Raw genomic sequence first — 23,038 nt, 5'->3', positions numbered from 1 at the left:
CAGGCAGATTCTTAACCACTGGACAACCAAGGAAGTACCCCTGACAGGATTTTAGAACAATGTTTCTAAAATAGAACTTTGTGCAGTGATGGAAACAGTCCATGTTTTTACTGTCTAATCCATAGCCACTAGCCACATTTGGCTATTGAAGAATTGAAATGTGATTAGGGTGACTGAGGAACTAGGTTTTTAATCATACCAAGCTGTTACCAAGTTAAATTAAAATTTTAGTGGCCATTTAAGGCTAGTGACTACTATATTTGACAATAAAGTTTTAAAAGTGCAAAAAATAATACAGGTAATTTTCTGCTTTTTTGGAAGTTCACTTTTCACCACCTCATTTTTTCAAAAGACCTGTATTAGTACCCATTTAGTTAACCAGAAAGAAATCCAAAAACAATTTCATTTTTACAGAAAAAGACAAAAAGTGAAAATAACGTCCAGAGTTGGCTTTGCAGTGAGCTGTTATAGGGGCTGACAAGAGTGGCCACTCTGGGCTCCTTCCAGGGAACCACACACAGCATCTCAGCATCAAGCCACCATAGCTTTGACCTGAGTCTGTGAGCATCTGTGTTTTATCGTGATTGATTTTATGCAGTGGTTAACAAGATGTGCCTAAGGTAACTGATTCTTTGCTTCATGGCGTTTTGGCTTATGGAAGGTTTCATAAGAACACTGTCCTCTTGGATAGTGGGGAAACCTGTCTATAAGGACACGTGTATCCTATCTCAATAAGCTATTAAAAATAATATAAGCATTTAAAATATGCTCACTAAGGTTAGAAATTTTATTGCCGTGTGGAGTGAGTTTGGATTTCATAATAGAGAATGTGGACAGAGCACAGAAAAAACTGTGGCTTTTATTTTAATAGTTTATTTTCTAACTCAATAAAAAATGATCCAGCATTAGGGTTGGTCATGCCCAAGTTCAGTTTTAGACTAGGAAGAAACAAATTACAACCTGGATGTCATTAATTGTCGTTCTACAGAAAGTTCTGCTATTGTAAATAATATTCTTCTGCGTACACGTCCAGATGTAAATTCAAAACATGTAATATCTTTTGAGGTGAAGCAAAGCTTGTTACTCCCATTTTACAGATAAGAAAAATGAGGCTTACGAAGGTTCAGTTCCCAGAATCATGAAACAAGGAGCAAAAGTAATGCCTCTTAGCTCTTGAAGCCCAGAGGATTTTATTATCTTTCACAATATGAACAAAACAATTTCTGATAAACTGTCTTGGGAAGGGGACTTCACCAAGGAGCTGGAAAGATTTGCTGTTTTTAAGTCCTTTAAATGAAGTTCTTTTGTTTTGGCTTTTAAAACTGTCCCAAGATTAGTTCTCAGAAAGCAGAGCACTGTGCATTTATCAAAGGCAGCCCTTTATTGGGTTGGATCTGTGTTTTTATGCTTTCCAGGGGGATGCAAGTGAAAAACCCTAGCCTTTACTCCCCAGTCCTGTACCTCCATCCCTCTTCTGTCCCTCCACGGTGCACAGCCCCTCTTTCTGGGTAGAAAGTTAGCCAATCATAATTCCACATCTGGCAGTTTAGAAAGATTTAGAAAGATGCTAAGCTCTCCCGGGATCATGTTCCCTGGACCAGGGGAGGCGCAGTGGACATAGTATTCGAGAGATGACCTCAGTTGGACAAGCCACCCCCCTCCCCATGCTCCCTTCATCTGGGTGGCCCTGAGTGTTTGCGAAGAGCAGCAGACAGCAGCACAACTGAACACAAATGAATACACTGAATGTTTTCAAACTGAAAGTCTTAATCCTTTTTGATTCAAGTTCTAGGGGGAAGGTTGGAGCCAGTTGTGATTTAAAAAATAATAATAATAAAAAAAATTGGTTCACCCATCTGTCAGTACCGCCAAGAAATATTCACATGAGTAGGACTATCCAAAAAAATGAAGAGTAGCTCTTTTCCAAGACAGATCTCTGGAACTCTCTCCCTCCCTTGCTCAGAACCACTTCCTCTCCTCAAATCTCACTTTAAAACCTTCCTGTTTGCTTTAGCCTATGACTGACTCAAGCCCCATTCATCTTTCTTTCCTCTCTCCCCATGACCACATCCTTCCACTCTCCCCTCACCAGCCACCGTGAGAACACTCGCCGGCCTCTTCCTCCCTCCACTGCTCAGGCCCTTGCCTGCTACCCTGCAGTGACAGCCTGACTTGTGGGGGGTCCTTGCTGGCCTGCGTGAGTCACCCTCACACAGCCCAGACGTGTTTGGAAGGGTGAGGGCCTTCTCTATGAGGGTCCTGCCCCCTGGTCCTCAGAGGAGGAAGAGGTAGTGAATTTCAAGGTGACTTCTGTCTAAAGAGGTGCTTTGCCAGTTTTCTTTCACAAGTTACAGACTCAGAAACTTGAGAAGCAGAACACAAAAAGACCTTGTAATAGACCCACAAAGACACCAACTCTCAGGCCTGTTTCCCATAGGAGACTTTAGGTGAAGCCTGAAGGCTAGATGGGGGTGAAACACAGGCCAGACCAGAGCTGTTGTTACACCTCCAGAATAGAGTTGTAATTGTCTCAACTGCCTTCTTCCCCTCAAAAAACGAAGTAAAATTCCTCAGCAAAATTCTAAGGCAGGATTGGCCCTGGGAAAACTGTCTCAAAGTAAGCCCAACTGTTGGAATCCTTTTCATCAGGGAGTACACGCAGCTCTTTCTAAAGAGTATGTCCAGAAGCAGACTCACAGACTTAGAGAACAAATTTATGGTTACTAGGGTAGAAGCCAATGGCACCCCACTCCAGTACTCTTGCCTGGAAAATCCCATGGGCAGAGGAGCCTGGTAGGCTGCAGTCCATGGGGTCCCAAGAGTTGGACACAACTGAGCGACTTCACTTTCACTTTTCACTTTCATGCATTGGAGAAGGAAAAGGCAACCCACTCCAGTGCTCTTGCCTGGAGAATCCCAGGGACGGCAGAGCCTGGTGGGCTGCCATCTCTGGGGTCGCACAGAGTCGAACACGACTGAAGTGACTTAGCAGTAGCAGTAGCAGGGTGGAAGGGTGGGGGGAGATTGGGATAGATAGATTGGGAGTTTGGGATTGACATGTACACACTGCTATATTAAAAGTAGATAACCAGGGTCTTCCCTGGAAGTCTGGTGGTTAAGATTTCGCCTTCCAGTGCACGCCTTCAGTACCTGGTTGGGAAGCTGAGATCCCATATGCCTTGTGGCCCAGAAAAAACAAACCATAAAACAGAAGCCATATTGTAACAAATTCAATAAAGGCTTAAAAAAATGGTCCACATTAAAAAAAAAAAAGATCTTAAAAAAAATAGGTAACCAACAAGAACTTACTGTATAGGGGAACTCTGCTCAATATTCTGCAATAACCTAAATGGGAAAAGAATTAGAAAAAGAATAGATGCATGTATATGTAGAACTGCAACAGTTGGCTATACACCTGAAATTACACAACGAGTAAGTGAAGTTGCTCAGTTGTGTCTGACTTTTTGTGACCCCATGGACTGTAGCCTATCAGGCTCCTCTGTCCATGGGATTCTCAGGCAAGAGTGCTGGAGTGGATTGCCATTTCCTTCGCCAGGGGATCTTCCCGACCCAGGGATCGAACCCGGGTCTTCTGCTTTGCGAGCAGACTCTTTACCGTCTGAGCCACCAGGGAAACTGGAAATTACACAACAGGGTTAATCAACTTTTGCCTGCTTGCATGCTAAATCACTCAGTCGTGTCTGACTCTTTGCGACCCTACGGACTGTGGCCTGCCTGTAGCCTGCCAGGCTCCTCTGTCCATGGGATTTTCCAGGCAAGAATCCTGGAGTGGTTGCCATGCCCTCCTCCAGGGGATTTTCCCAACCCAGGGATCGAACCCTCATCTCTTATGTCTCCTGTGTTGGCAGGCAAGGTCTTTACCACTAGCACCACCTGGGAAGCTCTGTTCCAATATAAAACGGGAGTGTGGTTTCAGATCGGCTGTGTCGGCAACAGGCAAGCTGTGGGCTCTCCCACAATGCACTGCTCTGCGATCCCGAGGCACAGCCGCTCCCGCAGACATGGAGACAGGTCAGGCCGTGCCATCTCCACAGCAGCCTCACCACCAGCTCTAAAAGAGGTGCTTCCAGAACCCAGCACCAAAGGTTTTATCTTATGAAACACACACTGGTCTTACTTTTGATTTATCATAATAGCAACCGGTGCCTTTTTTTTTTTTTAAACCGCATCGCTTTTTTCCAAAGCACGTTCACGTTTGCTACCTGATGGACGTCAGGCCACTAATAATTTTTCCATTTTGCCCATAAAGGACTAAGACCATTGCAGTTTGACTAAGGTCACAGAGAACGTAAGCAGTAGAGTTGAAATCCACATCAGCCTTCTATGGGAGCCATGCCCCAACTCTCGACACGCCCAGGTGAGCACTTCCTTGTCCATAGACTGACAGTCTGGGGAGGGCTTCCACACGGTGGATTTGCAGACAGCCCTTGGAGATGGCTTTCCTGTGAATTGTGGGGGTTTTATTTCATTTTGGGTTACAGATCTTCTTTTTGATCTTGCTCAATCCTAAAGGAAATCAGTCCTGAATATTCATTGGAAGGTCTGACGCAGAAGCTGAAGTTTCAATACTTTGGCCACCTGATTTGAAGAGCTGACCCTTTTGAGAAGACCCTGATGCTGGGAAAGATTGAAGGCGGGAGGAGAAGGGGACGACAGAGGATGAATTGGTTGGAAGGCATCACCAACTTGATGGGACATGAGTTTGAACAAGCTCTGGGAGTTGGTGATGGACAGGGAAGCCTGGCGTGCTGTAGTCCATGGGGTCGCAAAGAGTCAGATATGACTGAGCGACTGAACTGAACTGAACTGCCTCATTTAAAACCATAGGAGTGAGTCAGTGTTACCCAAGCTCACCCAACAGGTGGTAGAGTGATGGGCCTTTGAATTATGCTTAGGTTGGAGCCTGCCTGGGGTTAAGTCTGGAACAATGAACTCTGCTGTGTGAAAAACAAATTACTAAAAAACATATTTTGAAAAATAAATAATTAAAAAATTGCCCAATTTCAGTTTTGAAAGATATGTGTGAGAGAATTTGTATTGAGTTGTGCCATGATTTTCCTCCCTCCAGAACCTCTTTTGTTATGCAGAAGCTTCTCTGAAGGTGAGCAGCTTGATCTGCACTAATGTGACAGTACATGTCCAGTGGTGAGATCTTGGGCAGACGGAACAGATGATTTGGAGAATGGGACAGGGAAAGAGAGCAAAGGGGCTGTTAGCATGGACACTCGGGCCTGGAGAGCCATTTCTGAGTGGAGGCAGGGAAAAAAGTGAGCCAGGCCATGAGGGTCCTTGCATGGTGCCTCCGCGCCACACCTGGGAACGGGGACTTGAGAAGTGGTTGACGTGTTTATTTGGTGTGAGGTCAGCTACAGCTCTGAAAGCAATAACATTATTCCCATAAAACAGAACTCCCAGGCTGGGCCACCAACCTGCTTGCCGCCAGAGAAGGATGGTGGCCTAATAAATGAGACATTGCTGTCAGATCTCCGTAATTGGAGGATTCATTCACTTTGTGAATTATGCAGGCTCTTCCTTGGTCTCCCATCTCCATCCCATCTATTGCTTTAAGCCCTTTCTTGTTTTGTGCTGCTTCTTTCAGATGAAGAAGAACGGAAAAGAGATTTGATCTCTGTGCCTATTAACCATGCCAATAGAAGGTTGTGTGAAAAACGAAGCTATTGGTAGAAGTTTGGGAAAAAATCTAGTGATTAGACCAGCAGAAGATCTGAACTTCGGAGAAGACCACAAATGAATTAAAAGACCAGTTCTCTTTTCAAAAGCTAACACGAAATGAGGATGGGTTTTATACAAAAGCAGCTGCTCCTGCCAGTGAGCTTATGCATGTCTGTCTTTCATATGCCACAGTCAGACCTAGGAAATTCCCTGGGAAGTCCCCTCTACCACAGTGCTTGCCATTTCTCCATTTGACTATGATTCTATTGACTCTTGGGAGATTGATCTTCAGGAAGCTCTTATCACAAAACAGCTCTTCCTGGAGTGAGGAGAGAGCATGGTACCTGGGAAGACAAAGGGAGTGGACTGGGACATGGGAATCTGGTTCCCATTTTAGTTCTACAACTAGCAGCCTGGTGGCTTTAGGAGGAGCCTGCCATTTCCCTGGCCTCAATGGTTTCATCTGTAAATTGGAACGGCCTGGAGATGATAAAAGTGAAAGCATCCATTACCATGCCTGGAAGTGCTCAAGAAATGATTCTTTCCTGCCTGCTGACTTCCATTTTCCATCTGTAAGGTAAGGAATTGAACAAGAAGATCTCTTGTCCACTCTAATGCTTTAAGGTTAAGTCACTTTTAGGTGACTCTTTTGGTGACATTTTAGGAAATTGCCAACTAACATTCTGTGGTTGTAGTCTATTAGATTCCATCCAATCAGAATAGCGTTGTGATTGTGACTTTGTATTATGATTTTTTATTTTCCCTTATCCTGATTTTTATTTTCTATTTTATGGCTTGTGCTTTATTAAGTTGTCATAAATCCTTTCGGGTATAAGAAAAGAAGTATAACAAACTGGATGAAAGAATGCCTTAATGGAAAGCCAGAGAATAATGCTAATACTAATAAACTGCTTTGATTGGCTACATACTATGTATGAGGAACCATGCTAAGCACTTTATTTAGGTCACTTAAGCACATTAGGTCACTTAAAGGCTCACAATAACCCCTTGAAGTTATAATTATCATCCCCATTTTATGGATGAGGAAATTGAGTCTTTGAGATACCAAGCAGGTTGTTCAAGGTCACACAGTTAATGAATGTCAAAGCTGAGTCACAACTCCAAGTCTGGCTAAATCAGGGCAGTGGTGGGCTGACAAATAGGCTCCCAAAAAACCTAAATCAAAACAAAACTCTAAATCCCTGATATAGAGTATTTACTGATTTCCATCATGTAAATACCTTCACCATGACCAATTTCAAGTTTCTAACAGTTAAATCAGCTAAAAAAAAATCCCAAATATTTAACAATCTGTTCTTGCAAGCCAACAAGAGCCAACGCCAAAACACTCCAGAAAAAGCCTGAATCATCACCACTGAGATACACTGCCTCCCTGGATTATAGGCTGAGGTTGGGGATAATAGAAAAGAAAGAAGAAAGGGAAGATGGTCATAAACAGAGAAAGTAGAGAGATGACAGATTCATTCATTCATTCCACAGAGGCTTACTGAGTGCTGGCGAAGAACCAAGCATTGTGATATGTGCTTTGGATTTGGGCAAGAGTAAGATAAGCAGGGTGCCCAAGCCAAAAAGTCCAGAATGTTTGGGGGAGAGAGCAACACTCAAACAAATAATTGAACACATTATGTGATACAAGTATGTATGAGTCTACGGGAGCCCAGCAGAGGGAGGAATGAATTCTATCTGAAGGATGCAGTTAGCGACACACACATGGGGACTCCTAGGTAATACACATTGTTCTTCCTTCCCAATTTGTAAAGAAGTTTGCCTCACTAGAGAGGTGTGTTCAGCTTAGAATTCTGCATTTCTGATTATAGAGAAACTAAAGGTGGGATTAAGAAAGGGACAATGATATAGAAAGTAAGCTCTTTGAGTTAGGGGTGTTGTCTGATTTACCCCTATATTCCTGAGACCTAGCACCATGCAGAGAATGTAGTAAGCCCCCAGTAAATATTTGTTGACTGGGTAAACCACTGTTGAATAATGATTTATGAGCTTCAAAGAATTTTGCTTGAGGAAAGAGGACTGATAATAGGTAAGAAGTAAGCAATATAAATGGGCTTCCCTGGTGGCTCTAGTGGTAAAGAATCCACCTGCCAATGAAGGAGATGCAGGAGACCCAGTTTTGATCCCTGGGTTGGGAAGATCCCCTGGAGGAGGGAATGGCAACCCGCTTCAGTATTCTTGCCTGGAGAATCCCGTGGACAGAGGAGACTGGCAGGCTGTAGTCCACAGGGTTGCACAGTGTAGGACACAACCGAAGCGACTTAGCACAGCACAGCAAGCAGTGTAAGTGCATGGAGGATCACGTGGAAGAGCAGAGTAAGTGGGGGGCAGTATATGGGCAGGGGCTCCAGGTGCCAGGATGGGGGTAAGGGCCCAGAAAGTTGTGTGTCATGCGATGCTGTCACCTGTTGTGCTGGCTGGCGTCTCTGAGGATGATCAGAGGACGGGGCAGATCTCTGGCTTCCTCTGAGAAGCAAGAGGTCCTGTCACATGCCTGCAGATGTATTTGGTGAGCTGGGGAATGCCAGGAATGATACCACTCATCGTTTGACTTCAAAGTTCAATACGGGAAGTGTTAGTTGCTCAGTCATGCATGATTCTTTGAGACCCCATGGACGGTAGCCCACCAGACTCCTCTGTCCATGGAATTCTCCAGGCAAGAATATTGGAGTAGGTTGCCATTCCCTTCTCCAGGGGATCTTTCTGATCCAGGGATCAAACCCAGGTCTCCTGCATTGCAGGCAGATTCTTTACCATCTGAGGCACCAGGGAAGCCCTCAATATGGGAGACGCTAACAAGTCATTGGTGCGATGAAGTTTGAGGATTTTAGTGGATTTCCTTCACATTTGTTTGTTCTTCTCTTCCTCTGATTATCTGAGAGGAGGCTGCTGTTATGGAAAACCAGGTAGTTTGAATATTCATTCTTAGGACTTAGGACTGGTTTTGTAAGAAATGGGTCTGCTACTAATGTGTAATTTGTAGATTATTTTCATCATAACAATGCCTTATATGTGTGGATGGTTCCTAGCTGCAAAGGTTTTTCCGGTAATTACTTTTGATGCCTCTTCAAGACAGTCCCATGAGGACATTAGAAAAGATGTGAGTGGCTCTATTTTACTAAAGAAGTCAAATAACTCAGAATCACGGAACTGAGTTCTAGTAGAGCAAGGGCCCAGGATCTGTCATTCCAGACACAGAGACCTCCGTGTCCTCCTGGTTTCTCTTATGATAATGCCTGCCTCCTGGAGTGAGCTGGGACCCAGCAGCGTCCAGGAATGGTTTGTCTTGGTATTCGAGAACTTTTTTCTCTATAGTGAAAAATGGAACCTGCCTGCCCCAGTTTCCAAACCACCTCATGATTCGAAAAGCAATTGCTTTAACTCTGACAAAATTAGGCCACCTCCAACCTAAATGGAGCCCGTTTTCAGAGTAAGACCCTGCCTGGAGACAGCTCTTTCCTGGAAGGATAACAAAAGCATGCTTATGTGTGTATTTCACTTGATGGAATGGAATCCCCAGTGAGGCCATTTTTTCCCCCTGAATTCTCCCAAGTCCAGAATGTGTCCAAGTTTCCAAGATAATCTCAGAAGAGCCATTCATCTATGAAGATGGCCAAACTGTCTTCCAGCTCAGTAGACAAGGTCTGTTCAAGAGAAAGAAGGTGAGGGGGTGAGAATAGGGGTGTGGAAAGAGGGTGAGGGAGGCAGAGAGCGAAGGAGTAAGACATGCAAGGAGAAAATGTGTGTGGACGAATGCTGACGGGGAAAGGAAGGAGACCAAGGGGCCAGCCCTGACTCTGGAGTTCCATCTGCCAGGGACATTTGCAGCTGATTCTTTTTAGAACCTGTCACGGTCTGCCTGGCGAGCTGTCACTTCTCATCACTTGGCTCTCACTGAGGATCTTTGTGTCATCACTGTCATGAAGAAACCTGGCAACTGGCAAAGAATTTCCTGGGGCGCTACCTGATATGCCATTATTTGCCTCTTATCATCTTAGTAGAGTAGTTACACCGCTGTCAGAGGTAATGGAGACCATGCCACTAAGAAAATTGGCTGTAATTTATTTATCAATTGTTTCTGCATACCACAAAAGCGGCCTTCTACTTTACAGTTGCGTCTAAGGTATTTGAGAGCCCCTCAAGTTCATGGTTTTCCGGTATTCTAAGTTCTACTTATGGCCTTTCCTGTATATGACACACAACACCACCCTTGTGGCTTGCAGGCCGTTTTCTTCTTTGCTTTCTTTAGTCACAAATCATCCTGAGGCATCCCTTAAGTGCATTTGTATTGTTAAGTGCACCGGCTTGATTTGGTGTTAATTCAATTTGAGTGCCCTTAATATCTTGTGGGGGTGATGCAATGTGGGCCGCCTGTACCTTGTAAAATCGGGTCCCAGGTCTGCCTGGGAGCAAAGCACCTTTCGCATAGCCATTTACCAAAGTTGCTGATAAAATTTTCATAAGGGAACCTTTTTAGTCTGACCCTATTGTGTTATTGTACCATTAAGTCTCGGAGAACTGAGCTGGCTTCTAGTGACAGCTTATCACGTTCTCCATTATTGCTGGCTGCATGAAGAGCTAACGGGCTGGGTGCAGTGCAAGCCCCCTCCCCCCTCCCACTTCTGGTCCGTTCTGGGAAAAGCTTATGGGCCAGCACCTACGGGCTAATGTGTGATTGTCTCTCTGTGGGTGCCAGAGAGCTGAGCTCTCTTTCTGATGAGCCTGGGAAAGCTTGAGGAGCCCTGAAGGACTTGGTGGAGCCTTCGTGACAAGAAGGAGAGAAGAATGGGCTGAAACAGAATGAGAGTTACAAAGCACTTTGCTTAAAAAGCAACCTCCAAAGCGGTAATGATAATGTTGACACCACTTTGACACATAGCTGGAGGTAGTGGATTGGGCCAGGATCTTTGGAAGGTTGGCATTAGAATTCTGACACCATGATTAACTCAAAAAAGAACTCCTAATACTGGGGTTTGGGTGTACCTGGGTTTGCATCCAGCCTCATTCATTGGCTTACCTGCCCTGTGATCTTGATCATGTTTAGTCTTGGAGCTTCAGGGTTCCATCTGTGAAATGGGAATATCAAGGTCAACTGCATAGGCTTTTTGTGGTGATGACGTGAGTGTGGAGTGTGGCTGGCACTCACACAGCATGTCTTGGGGTTATCTTAGAATCTCAGAGGTTAGGAGGTGAGAAATCTGGTTCACATGGTAAAGAAATTAGCCAGCTACCACAAGATGAAAAAATGAAAGAGAAAAATCTAGAAATCTGGTCTCCAGACCCTCATCTAGGTGTCTTTCCATCCTTCCATGTCCTGTCCACAGACATCAGGAACTTGGTTGGATTTGGGGTGCAAGAGGCCACACTCCACTTCCCTAATGATGGTATTTCTTAATAGCAGAGCAGAGTGCTTCTCAGCCCTTCTGCTTGTCTTGGTGGAAATGGCTTGAGCCTGTCTAACCGTGTGAGCCTAGGCCCCGCTTGTCTCTGCTGCTCTGGCTGAAAAAGCTTGGTGGTCTGAGAAAAGAAATGGAAGGTGCTCTTTCTAAAGAACATTTAAAAATCATTGTTATAAAAGCAATACATGTTTACTGTGGAAATGAGGAAATCTAGGTAAAATATAGAAACTCTAGTGAAAGAAAAAACCTCACCTGTAGTCCTACCACCTGTGACCCTAGGCTGCTGCCGTGTGTTTCCTTTCAGGCTCCTTTCCGTGCCCACACACATGCTAGCTTGTTCAGGCCCTTGCTCCCTGCAGTGTATTTTAGGCATTAAAAATGCAGTCTGGCTCCACAGGCAAATCATTTAACTTTTCCACTGTTGTTTCCTCGTCCATAAACTAGGGCTTCCTCAGAGGGTGGATCAGAGAAGTAAATGAGCTCATCCACCTGACACACAGTATGGAGCACACAGGAAGCCCTGCCGAGGCTTTCCTTAGGATGAGGATTATTCAGTATAAATCTGGGATTACTGTATAAGTTGCTGGAAATACGGCTCTTATGGGAGCCATTTCTTCTTTGCTCACCCCCAGTTGCTCAACTCTGATGCTTTCTTAAACTGCTCATCCAGACAGGGTCTCAGGGTCAGACTGACCCCACCCTTCCCCGGCTGAATGGTGATAATCATGTGTTCATCTTCCCAAAGGGTTAACACACGAATTCTCGCAACTTGACTCCTGGTGGGCGTATTAGACCCACTTTATAGGAAGGAGAACCAAGATGGAGCAGGCATTGAAGTGGCTGTATGAGGTCTCCAAGCAGATGAGGTGGATGTCCTGGTTGCTGAGAAATGAACAGGGCCACCCATAGGAGTGGTTGGGCTACCCTGGGCTTAGGATTTGCCTTTATTACACTGGAGATGAGGCTTAGATGGTTCAAGGAGGAAGGCTGAAATCACAAGAAGACAAGTTCTTGTAAACGAATATCTCATGGAAAAGCTCTGAGAGTCTCGTTGATGTGTGTTTGTGTGTGCGCACATGTGTGTCATCTTTTTGGTGTTTTAAAGCCTCCTTTCCTGGGATTCAAAGATTCTGAGAGCGAAAAATGATCATTTTAAGCCAGACTGGACAAGATAGGATCATAAATCAGAAAGGATGATAAGGGTCCAGCTTTGTGTGTGTGTGTGTGTGTGTGTGTGTAGCACATGCACAGAGGCCAGTGTGCAAGCCTCTTGGGGGTGAGTGGGAGGAGCGGACATGGGCCTGCAGAAGGGAGCTGGTTTTGATGAAATATTGGCTAACGCTTGGGGCACCGAAGGAGAAGAGGCTCTGGTCAGGGAACTGCGCTGCATTAGAATTTATAATAGATTAGTTTATCTGCCCCTTGATCTTCAAGGGTATTCGGGGAGCTGAGGATGAAGCATGTCTGCCTTGATTTTCACAGCGAGAGGAAACCTCTGGAACAGAATTCCCAGCCTCTCCCTCTGCACAGCCCAAGGCGGTGAGAGCTTGCTATTCACACCCCAGCTCAGGTCATTTGGAGGAGGCTGATGGTACCCAGGAATGCCGACATACTTCACAACATCACATGAGAAAGAGCCCACTCAGATTCCTAAGGGGAGCTGCTGTCGGTCCATCCGGGTCTGGACTGCAGCCCTGGATGTGATGGCCCCTGCTCCCCATCCCACTGCAGAAGTTTGCAATTCATATTCATCCTCACTGTCCGCAGGATTCCCTTCTCTCCATCCGTCTGTCTGTCTTTCTCTCTCTTCCTCGCTCACTCTCATGAAAAGGGGAGCCTGCTAGGGTGTTTCAGATGCTCTGCTTCAAATGCCAATGAGCAAAGCGGCCAGGAAAGAAAGAATAAGAGGTGAAGTGTGGTTTGATGTCTTGGGGTGCTGGGGAGATGATTCATATAACATGAGCCCCTTGGGGCCCTTGGTTAAATCCCGGCCTAGCACCCCTCCCCAACCCCGGCTGAACTGGAACTCTGAAGTCCAGCCAAGGAGCATTGCTGGTGCTCCCCTGGCAAACAATCGGAGGGTCAGAGGCAAAGTCCAGGGGAGGGGTGATTCTTTCACTGGAAAAATTACCTGCTGGGAAAGAAGGAATCGTATGATGTGTGCGGTGAGAAGTCCAGTCAGGAAGGACCTGGCTGTTGCATTACAAGGCCGCTTTCTGAAGCAGAGGGACTTTTATTGCCTGAGAGGCCTGCAGGCTCCAGCTAAAGTGGCTGTGGCAAGTCTCTGGGAGGGCATGGTGATGAGGGGCTGCGAGCCAGGGCTCTGGATGCCAGTTTGGGAATGAGGGGGGTGGAAGCTGGGGAGGGGCCTTCACTGTCCTCAGACTCACTCTCCTAAGGCAGGAGGGAGACCCAGCAGAGAGAGGGGCTGCCTGCTTCCCAGCTAGCCAAGGGCAGTGCAGTCTCCGTTGCCCCCACCTTAGGCTTTGTTTGACATCCCCTATGTTTGGCCACCCTCTCTCCACCCCCAGCTTCTTAAAACCTTCCCCTCTCTCACTGAACCCTCTCTCTGCTTCTCTCTTTTTATGGAAGTTGCAAATCATCTTTCATTGAGGACAGCCCCTTTCCCCCAGGCTTCCTTCATGTAGGTATGGGTGCAGAGACTTTGGGGCACCTGACCCAGGTCTGGCCAGGTGATCCGGTGATCCGGTCCAATAAGAAGCAAACCTGGAACTTCGGTTGGAAACTTTTGTTGGAACTTTGGGAATGGAGAAGTTCTGTTTAATCTTGGTTGATGAGATGAGAGGATAAAAGCCTGGCTTCCAGGGAGGCCTATTAGGATTGGAAAATCTGTGTGAAAGTGAAGCTACTGGAAAGGGAAGAAGAGTGAAGAGGTGGATAGAGATGAGATTCTAATGGCATCCTTTGAGCGCTAGGATCTGATCTTACTGGAAGGCGGAGTCTACACCTGGACTCTTCAGTTTTACCAGCTAATACGTTTCCTCCCCTTTTCCCTTTCTTGTTCAAATTTTTCCTGCTACTTACAATTGAAAATGTTATGTCTGTATGTTAGGTGGATATACTTTTCTCTCTTTCGTGCATGGATCAGCTATGGCTATCTCCCAAAGTTGAGTGCTTAGCTTGCTCTTTTTCCTGACTCATTCAGGCTTTCCATGCACTCTGTGGTATCAACTGTGTGTGACCCCCATGAGAATGATCCTGACTGCCACATTTGTGTTTCTACCTTAAATCTTTTTCCTCGTATAACGCATTTCCACATGGGCGTCATACACGAGGTCACACACAGCTAGCTGAAGTCAATATGTTACTCCTGATCCTTGGGAAGAATGAGGGGCCCCCCTTTTCACGTTTCTCCTCTTCAGACTGGGCATCTGCTTCCTCTAGTTCAAAGTCAGGATTATTTTTGATTCCTTCTTTTCCTCTTTTCTGCCCTGTATTGCATTATCCATCAAGCCTCAAGAATTTCTCTCGCGTATGTTGTTTTCCTTTATCTACTGCCATCCTCTGGTCTAAGATCTCATCGCGATAATCTCAAAAGCCTCTTACCTGGCTTTCAAACTGTCCCATCTATGTAGCACCCTCCAGCATATTTTTAACTTCTTCAGATACCTCTCTCACTTCACAGCTTACCTGGGAATGTTGGATTTCTCACTGTTGGGCATCTCAGTGTCCCTTAGATATTGGCATTCATGAGGTGTGAGAAGTCACAGAAACATCTTTCTGAAATACTAATTTAATCTGAAATCTTTCTTGGGGTGTGGAAAGTTAAGGGTTTTCATGAGAAAGTAATTTAAAAATGTTTTTATATTAAAACAGATTGATCTCGGGTTTCCCAGGTGGTGCTAGTGGTAAAGAACTCTCCTGCCAAGGCAGGAGACGTAAGAGACACAGGTTTGATCCCTGGGTCAAGAAGGGGGCATGGCAACCCACTCCAGTATTCTTTCCTGGAGAATCCCATGGAAAGGGGAGCCTGGCAGTCTGCAGTCCATAGTGTTGCAAAGAGTCAAACACGACTAAAGCGACTTAGCATATACACACAGATTGATCTCATATAAAGAAGAACACAAATGCATATGAATTTTAAAGATTAAATATTGATTTCAAAGAAGTTCTGAGATTGTAGACGTCTACTTCCAGCCACCACCCAAGAGTTCTGGGGTTCCTTTTCCTATGCCATTGGGAAGAAAGTTTGGAGAAGCACTAACATGTTGAGTCAGGTTTCACGTCCTCAATTTGGTGTCTGCCTCAACTGCCCCAGTCTTTGCTACCCTCCTCCTTGTCTCTCATCATTTCTTGGAGGTAGAGGGCTTTCCTAGTTGTTCTTTGAACTCTGTACTCTCATTCCCAACTTCGTTTCTTGTCACTGTCTCCTTTCCCCAGTGATTTCCCCTTTCTTTTTCATCAGCCTAAATCATCTGCCTCTTTCAGCCTTAATCACCAGCTCACAACAGTTTCTCCCTTCTCATACCCTTGTAGCCTTTGGCAATCCAGATCGATAAATGGATTATGTACTGGCCAAGAGTCACAAGCCTGATCAAAACCCTGACAAGGCTCCCTGTTATCTGGCTGTGGGATAAAGTCCGGATTCCTTGGCATGGCTTACTGGCTCTAGGCAGAGCTGGTCCCTGCCTGATGCTTCAGTCTCATCTCTCCTATGACTTCTGATCTTTGCCATCCAGACTTCAAGAACCATTTAGCGCACCTACAGCATAGTAGCCACTCTCGCCTTTGTCTTAGTCCTCTTCATCCCCTTCTCCTTCCTTCTTGTCTTTATCCTGTACAGAAAGTATTGAAGAGAGTGAGGTAAAAAGAATGGAGCTAGAGAGGTAAAAGGGACCACATCATGTAGGGCCTCACAAGCCCTGATATTGAACTTTATTTTAAGGACAGTAGGAAATCATCAGTTGCTCTAGGTATAAATGTGACTACTTGGTTTATGTTTTTTTTGTGGGGGGAGTGTGTTGCCTTGTTTTCTATTTTTCCCATTTTTATCATTGTTACTTTATACATATTGAATCTATATTGTGAAGTTCATATATCCCAATGATGGTTATATATAGTTCTTCTTTCCTGTTCTTCATATTCTCTTTTTTGGCTTAAATTCCGTTTTCAGATATTGAAAGCGATGCCATGACTTTCTTTGATTCATATTTTCGCTGAATATTTTTTCATCCTTTCATCTTTTTGTTTTCTTTTAATTTTTCTCACAAACCACATATAGTTGAATTATATGCAAAAAATTTAGCTAATCTGGGAGTCTCTGTCTCTCCTATACTTAAATCTACGTATTCCCACAAATATCTCAGATCTATCTCTATTCCATCCTCCTATCATCTATTATCGATCATCTATCATCTATGTATAATCTTACCCTGAACAAGTTGAATGTGTTCACATATCCTCATTCTTTTTGCTGTCCATTCCTTTCTCCCATTCCCTTGTTGATATTGTTTGAAACTTTTATTCTGAGTTCTTATCAACACACTTACTTATTTTTATTTGTTTATTTTTTAGATAGCAAAAATTATAGTAATTATTTGAATTTCTTTATTTTCCATATTTCTTTTAGTAATCTCCTGGATTTATTCCTTACCTGAGTTGTCTAAATAGTTTGTTGTGTAGCAAGCCTGCTAAAGCCTTGTATGTTTGAGAATATATCTATTGAGCTCCCAGATTTAAATGATAATTTGCCTGAATATAACATTCTACTATAAAACTCCTTTTTTTCCCCTTTAGTAACAGGTGTCTGGTTACTAGGAGGGGCTCTAGATTGATGGAGCTCCTAGAAAGGGTCAGAGATGAGCTCCAAGGCAGAGTATCCAAGTTCCCCAGAACTACAGCATCTTACCTCAATTTTTTGCCCCTTCACAGGCCACAACTCTGGCCAGAATCCTCTTTTAAATGTTCTGAGAAAGTACCCTTGGAAGGAAGTGATCACTGTGGATAAGCTTTTCAAACTCTGGGTAGCAACCCATTAATGGATGATGAACAGTTTAGTGAGTCAGCCAGTGTAGGTATGGGGAGGAGGAGGGAAGAGAGAGGAGGAAGAACAAGAAGGACAGAACATGAAGAACAAGGAGGAAAACGAGGAGGAGAAGCAGATGGAGGAGGAAGGAGAAGGGGCGGAGAGGGAGAAAAAATAGAATGGAATAGAACAAAATAGGCTGAAAAAAAGTGGAGGGTATCCCAATAGGAAGCACATTCTTCTGTGAAATTTTATTTCATTTATTCAGGGCTATATGTTTACTGAGTCACCACATGAAATGTGTCCTCTCATTGTGAATGGAAGTCAAATTTGAAGAACGTAGCTTTTGATGTGACCCACCAACCTTGAGGTGAGGGGGCATGGAGGCAGTGGTTTGGTGGTTTACTTGCTTGATCGTGTCCAAATATTGTGACATCATGGATGGTAGCCCGCCAGGCTCCTCTGTCCATGGAATTTCCAGGCAAGAATACTGGAGAGGGTTGCCATTTCCTTCTCTAAGGAATCTTCCCTGCCCAGGAATTGAACCCAGGTCTCCTGCAGCACAGGAGGATTCTTTACTGCCTGAGCCACCAGCAGAGGAGTGAAGCTCAAGACCGGCTGACCAACCCAGCAGTATGTCACTCCACAGAGTGTTGCACTGTTCTGGTTTTACCCTTGTCCCACCGACCATCTGGCTAATGTCATTGTCTTCTTTTCCACAGTAAGGCAGGAGATTATCTCCTGAAGGTAGTGGCAAGGGCAGAACTTGGGAGCTTCTTTGATCACTTTGCTCATACCTGCTGCCCCACCCACATTCAGTCTACTAAGGGCTTCCCCACAGTTTTATGTTAGCTCTCCAAATCCAGTCCTGCTTCTTCTTTCTGTGGTTCTTCCAGCTTGGTTGTGTGGGAGGGAGCCAGCATCTCAGGCTGGTTTTCATGCTGTCAGAAAAAGCAGAAACCTTATTTGCAATCTGACCTAGAGCCACTATGGCCCATACCCTGCTCTTCCGTGTCCTTACCTTTAGCAGCCTTCATCCTCTTTCCACGCCACCCTAGGCCCTCCCACCTCATAAATCCTCCTGCTTCATTCTCTTCCTTCCCCCGTGCACTGTCTATTTTGACTTCTGCCATTGCCTGTGATTATTGGAAACCTCAGGCCCCAGTCAGCAGGGAAATTTATAGCTAAACAATTACACTGTTGAAACCCTGACAAGTCTACCCTGGTTAATGGCTTTGAAAATATGGGAGAGGTGTGAACAACTAAGTCTAGGAGGCTCCATGTTGTGGGTCCTACAACGATAGACTTGTAGGACTTACTTACTTTAATGGGAATTGTTCATTTTCTCTTCCCCTTACGTTAGTGTTCCAAATGCTAGTCTCACTCAATATGGATTCATTACCTAGAGAATGCCTTGGATATTTGGATAATCATCTTCTAAATAGTTTCTTTTTTCCCTTTCCTATTATGATTTTTGGAGCTTGGCCAACAACAATGCACCAGGCAGGCAGCAGACTGAGGGAAAAAGCAAACAGTGCTGGGTTACATTAGTAAATTATCGTCTATTAGATGCAGGTGGGATTCCTCAACTTCCCAGCCTGGCAGAAAGCTTTTAATAAAGCAGCATGAGAAGGGAAGAGCTGCTTTTGAGGTGGTGTCATGGAATCTGGGGAGGAAAGGATCCGACAGGAGAGTTCAGTGGTCAAAGACAAGACTCTGTACTGCTGGAAAAGTGGGTACCTAGGGGCGAGCCATCATGGGCATTCTGAAGAACTGGACCTCTGCCTTATCAGGGCAAGCAAATGACTGATCTGACCCGTCATTCCCTTGGAGCAGTTGTACCTGCATACCTTTTACATGACTTCTGGTAGTGAGGTGTACTTTCCTGCCCTTTGACTTTAGAGTGGGCCAAGTGATTTGCCTTGGCCAATGGGAGGTTTGCGGATGAATTGTGAGCCTGGGTTTGAAATACACACGTGAGATGGGACTTGCCATCTTGTGCTCCTACTTTCGCCATGGAAAGGACACAGCTCAAGGAAATGCTCTTCCAGTGAAGACGAGAGATGTGGGGGAGCTCAAAACCCAACCCACAGGTTGGGACCAAGCCCAGCCACACCCAGTCTCCATCACTAGCCAAATCCCTGTCAACTCATAGTTGTGCGAGTAAAAAATAAGAGCTTTTTGCTGATTGCCTCCCAGATTTTTCTGGTTGGTTGTTATGAAGCATATCTCATGGATGTACTCAGCAGGGCTGCCCTGGGACTCAGTGGGGAGGCACACTCTGCTCTTCACTGAGCTGGTGTAAGAAGTGGAGGTGGTTTTAGAACCCTGGAAAAGTCTAAGCTGTTGCTTTCTGTGGCAAGGTGACCCATGCAGATGGCAGTGCCATTTTCTCCACAGCATGGTTCTGGGAAGGAGAGCAGAGATACAGTCTCCAGAACTTGCTAAGACAGAGGAAGAACTGAGAGAGCATTTCTGTAAAGGAGCAGGGGTATAGCATTTCCAAATGTTGCTTCAAATGGGAGGTTGAAGTCCTTTGGGTGATCTGCATGTCATTTGTGCCAAGACAAAAAAATAATGTGCTGAGAGGTTTTATTGTCATGACTTAGTTAAGAGTAAGCGGGAATATGTGTTGTCTTGACAGGTGTAGCTTCTAATTCAACGCTGGAAGTTTCAAAGGTTTGATTTGACCGATACTTGGTCTCAATCTTCAACACTTAATACAGTACTAAACAAATAGGAGATGCTCAGTTAATTGACTTATAATTGATAGGTTATCAGGAAACTTAAACCTAATCACAGCACTGCCATTAATTTATTACATGACCCCAGACTAAAAGCCTAACTTCTCAATTCCCTCATGAGTATGAAGCTATTTGATGTCCATAGTCTCCATGATGATAGTTGGGAGGATAAAACGACATGAAGATGGAAAAGGTCTGCAGTGCTCCATAAGTGATAGACTGTTACTCTCCCATAGGCACTGCTGTATTGGGTGCTTGTAACTTGTCGAGCAAAAAGGAGGCTGAAGCAAGAATGCGGCCTCGAAGGGGTCAGAAGGTGCTATTTCCCTCTGCTGTCTCTACAGGAAAATGAATAAAGGAAGTAACAATAATATTTCCCAGTCCTTTTACTACTGTAATTTGTGAGGCCAAGTCAGGTCTCTGGGTTGAGAAATCAAGCTTTTTATTGCACCTTAAATTGCATGATGTGAGCCCTGATTTGACCTATAATTATTTTGTAAAAACATTTCCTCAATCAGCTACATTGGAGGATTAAACTAGCAGCATCTCTGATCATAGGCCCTCTGACCTTTTTTTAAAGCTCCCTGGTGACATAGGTAGTAATGTACACATGTGAGAGTGGGACCATAAAGAAGTCTGAGCACCAAAGAATTGATGCTTTCAAATTTTTGTGCTGGAGAAGACTCTTGAGAGTCCCTTGGACAGCAAGGAGATCAAACCCACCAATTCTAAAGGAAATCAACCCTGAATATTTATTGGAAAGACTGATGCGGAAGCTCTAATACTTAGGCCACCTGATATGAAGAACTGACTCGTTGGAAAAGACCCTGATGTTGGGAAAGATTGAGGGCAGGAGGAGAAGGTGGTGACAGAGGATGAGTTGGTTGGATGGCATCATAGACCTGATGAGCATGAGTTTGAGCAAACTCCAGGAGATAGTGAAGGACAGGGAAGCCTGGTGTGCTGCAGTCCATGGGGTTGCAAAGAGTCGGACGTGACTGAGTGACTGAACAACAACAAGTGACATAGGTATGGTTTGAACTGTGTCCCTCCAGATTCATATGGTAAAGTCCTAATACCCAGTATCTCTTGAAGTGACCATGTTTGGATATAGGGTCTTTACAGAGATAAATTGCAAATAACCAAAATAGCCTTCTGTGACCACCTAACTTAAAATAGAAGCACCTCACCACACATGTATTTGCTATTTCCCTTTCCCGCTTTACTCTTAACACCTGTATCTGCATGCTTTAGCTTGTTGATTATATATTGCCTAAATCCCTGTACTGGACTGCAGACTCCATGAGGGCAGGAATTGGGTCAGGTAACTGCTTTATTTTGTGCACCTAGAACAGTGTCTGGCACAGAGTAGCCATTCAGGGATGTGTTTGTTAAATAAATAGATCAGTGTTTGACATACAGTGCACTGATAAGGTACAGTGTTGTATCATCAGAAATTGTACCCTAATGTTCAACCCTGATTCATTCTTAGTGATATGGGAGTGATAAAAATGACAAGTAAAAAATCAGTTTTCTAAGGTATATATAGTAGAAGATCCTAATTATATAAATACATGTTTCCAGGAAGAAATAAACCAAAATATTAATAGTTATCTCTGGTGTGGCTTCCCTGGTGGCTCAGGCGGTAAAGAGTCTGCCTGCAGTGCAGGAGACCTGGGTTTGATCCCTGAGTTGGAAAGATCCCCTGGGGAAGGAAATGGCAACCCACTCCAGTATTCTTGCCTGGAGAATCCCTCAGACAGAGAAACCTGGGTGGGATACAGCCCATGGGGTTGCAAAGAGTTGGACACGACTGAGCAAATAAGCACAGCACAAAGATAAACAAGTTAAAATGAAGTCATTACTGTGAACCCTAGTTTAGTATGACAGGTATCTCCATAGAAAAAGAAAATATAGAATCAGACATTCACACAGGGAGAACTCCATGTGAAGATGAAGGCAGAGGCCAGGGCAATTCTTCTAAAAGTCAGGGAACACCAAAAATTACCATTGGTCTACCGGAAGCTAGGAAAGAGGCATGGAACAGATTCTCACAGCCGTCAGAAGGAGTCAACCTTGCCAACACCTTGATTCAGACCTGTAGCCTCCAGAACTGTAAGACAATGAATTTCTGTGGTTCAGGTCACCCAGTTTGTGGTATTTTTTTAGAGTAGCCTTAGCAAACCAATACATGTAGAATTTCTATTTGTGAAAAAGCTAGTTCTTTGTATTGATAGCAAAGATGTCTACAGTGCTTAGGATTTACCAGGCAAGGTTCTAAGTACTTTACTTATAAGTTGGCTTAAAGCTCAACATTTAGAAAACTAAGATCATGGCATCTGGTCTATCACTTCATGGGAAATAGATGGGGAAGCAGTGTTAGACTTTATTTTTTGGGGCTCCAAAATCACTGCAGATGGTGACTGCAGCCATGAAATTAAAAGACGCTTACTTCTTGGAAGGAAAGTTATGACCAACCTAGACAGCATATTCAAAAGCAGAGACATTACTTTGCCAACAAAGGTCCGTCTCGTCAAGGCTATGGTTTTTCCAGTGGTCATGTATGGATGTGAGAGTTGAACTATAAAGAAAGCTGAACGCTGAAGAATTGATGCTTTTGAACCCTGGTGTTGGAGAAGACTCTTGAGAGTCCCTTGGACTGCAAGGAGATCCAACCAGTCCATTCTGAAGGAGATCAGCCTTGGGATTTCTTTGGAAGGAATGATGCTAAAGCTGAAACTCCAGTACTTTGGCCATGCGAAGAGTTGACTCATTGGAAAAGACTCTGATGCTGGGAGGGATTGGGGGCAGAAGGAGAAGGGGACGACAGAGGATGAGATGGCTGGATGGCATCACTGACTCGATGGACGTGAGTCTGAGTGAACTCCGGGAGTTGGTGATGGACAGGGAGGCCTGGCGTGCTGCGATTCATGGTGTCGCAAAGAGTCGGACACGACTGAGTGACTGAACTGAAATGAACTGATTCCTCAACAGAATTCTCTGAGGTTGGGACTCCTAGTATCCTCATTTTTCTGATGAGGAAACTGAGGCAACCAGGTGTTTTAGCAACCTGCTTAGGGTTAGAGTCAGTATGTGGCAGAACCAGGTATGAACCCAGGCTGGCTGGCTCCAGAGCTTGTGAGACAGGACATTTAACGGTGTCCACTTGTTTGTGCAGAGATCCCAAA

General features: G+C 44.6%; 1 long non-coding RNA gene across 3 annotated transcripts in view; it reads left to right on the top strand.

The window, feature by feature from the left end:
• Window positions 1-3,366: 3,366 nt before the first annotated feature.
• Window positions 3,367-23,038, top strand: part of LOC147366866 (uncharacterized) — a 41,814-nt gene continuing 22,142 nt past the window's right edge. Inside the window, exons 1-2 of one of the 3 annotated variants that reach the window (XR_015169514.1) lie at window positions 3,367-4,378; window positions 5,621-6,271. This is a non-coding gene — a long non-coding RNA (uncharacterized LOC147366866). The remainder of the gene's footprint in view (window positions 4,379-5,620; window positions 6,272-23,038) is intronic. The other 2 variants (XR_015169513.1, XR_015169515.1) reach the window with 2 other exon arrangements.

The sequence above is a fragment of the Bos grunniens genome, chromosome 8 (assembly GCF_055505025.1).
Source record: "Bos grunniens cultivar Pamir isolate PY7600 chromosome 8, Bosgru_T2T1.0, whole genome shotgun sequence".
Taxonomy (NCBI): Eukaryota; Metazoa; Chordata; class Mammalia; order Artiodactyla; family Bovidae; genus Bos; species Bos grunniens.
The sequence above is the reverse complement of the archived record's forward strand: the minus strand, read 5'-3'. Positions and strand labels throughout refer to the sequence as shown.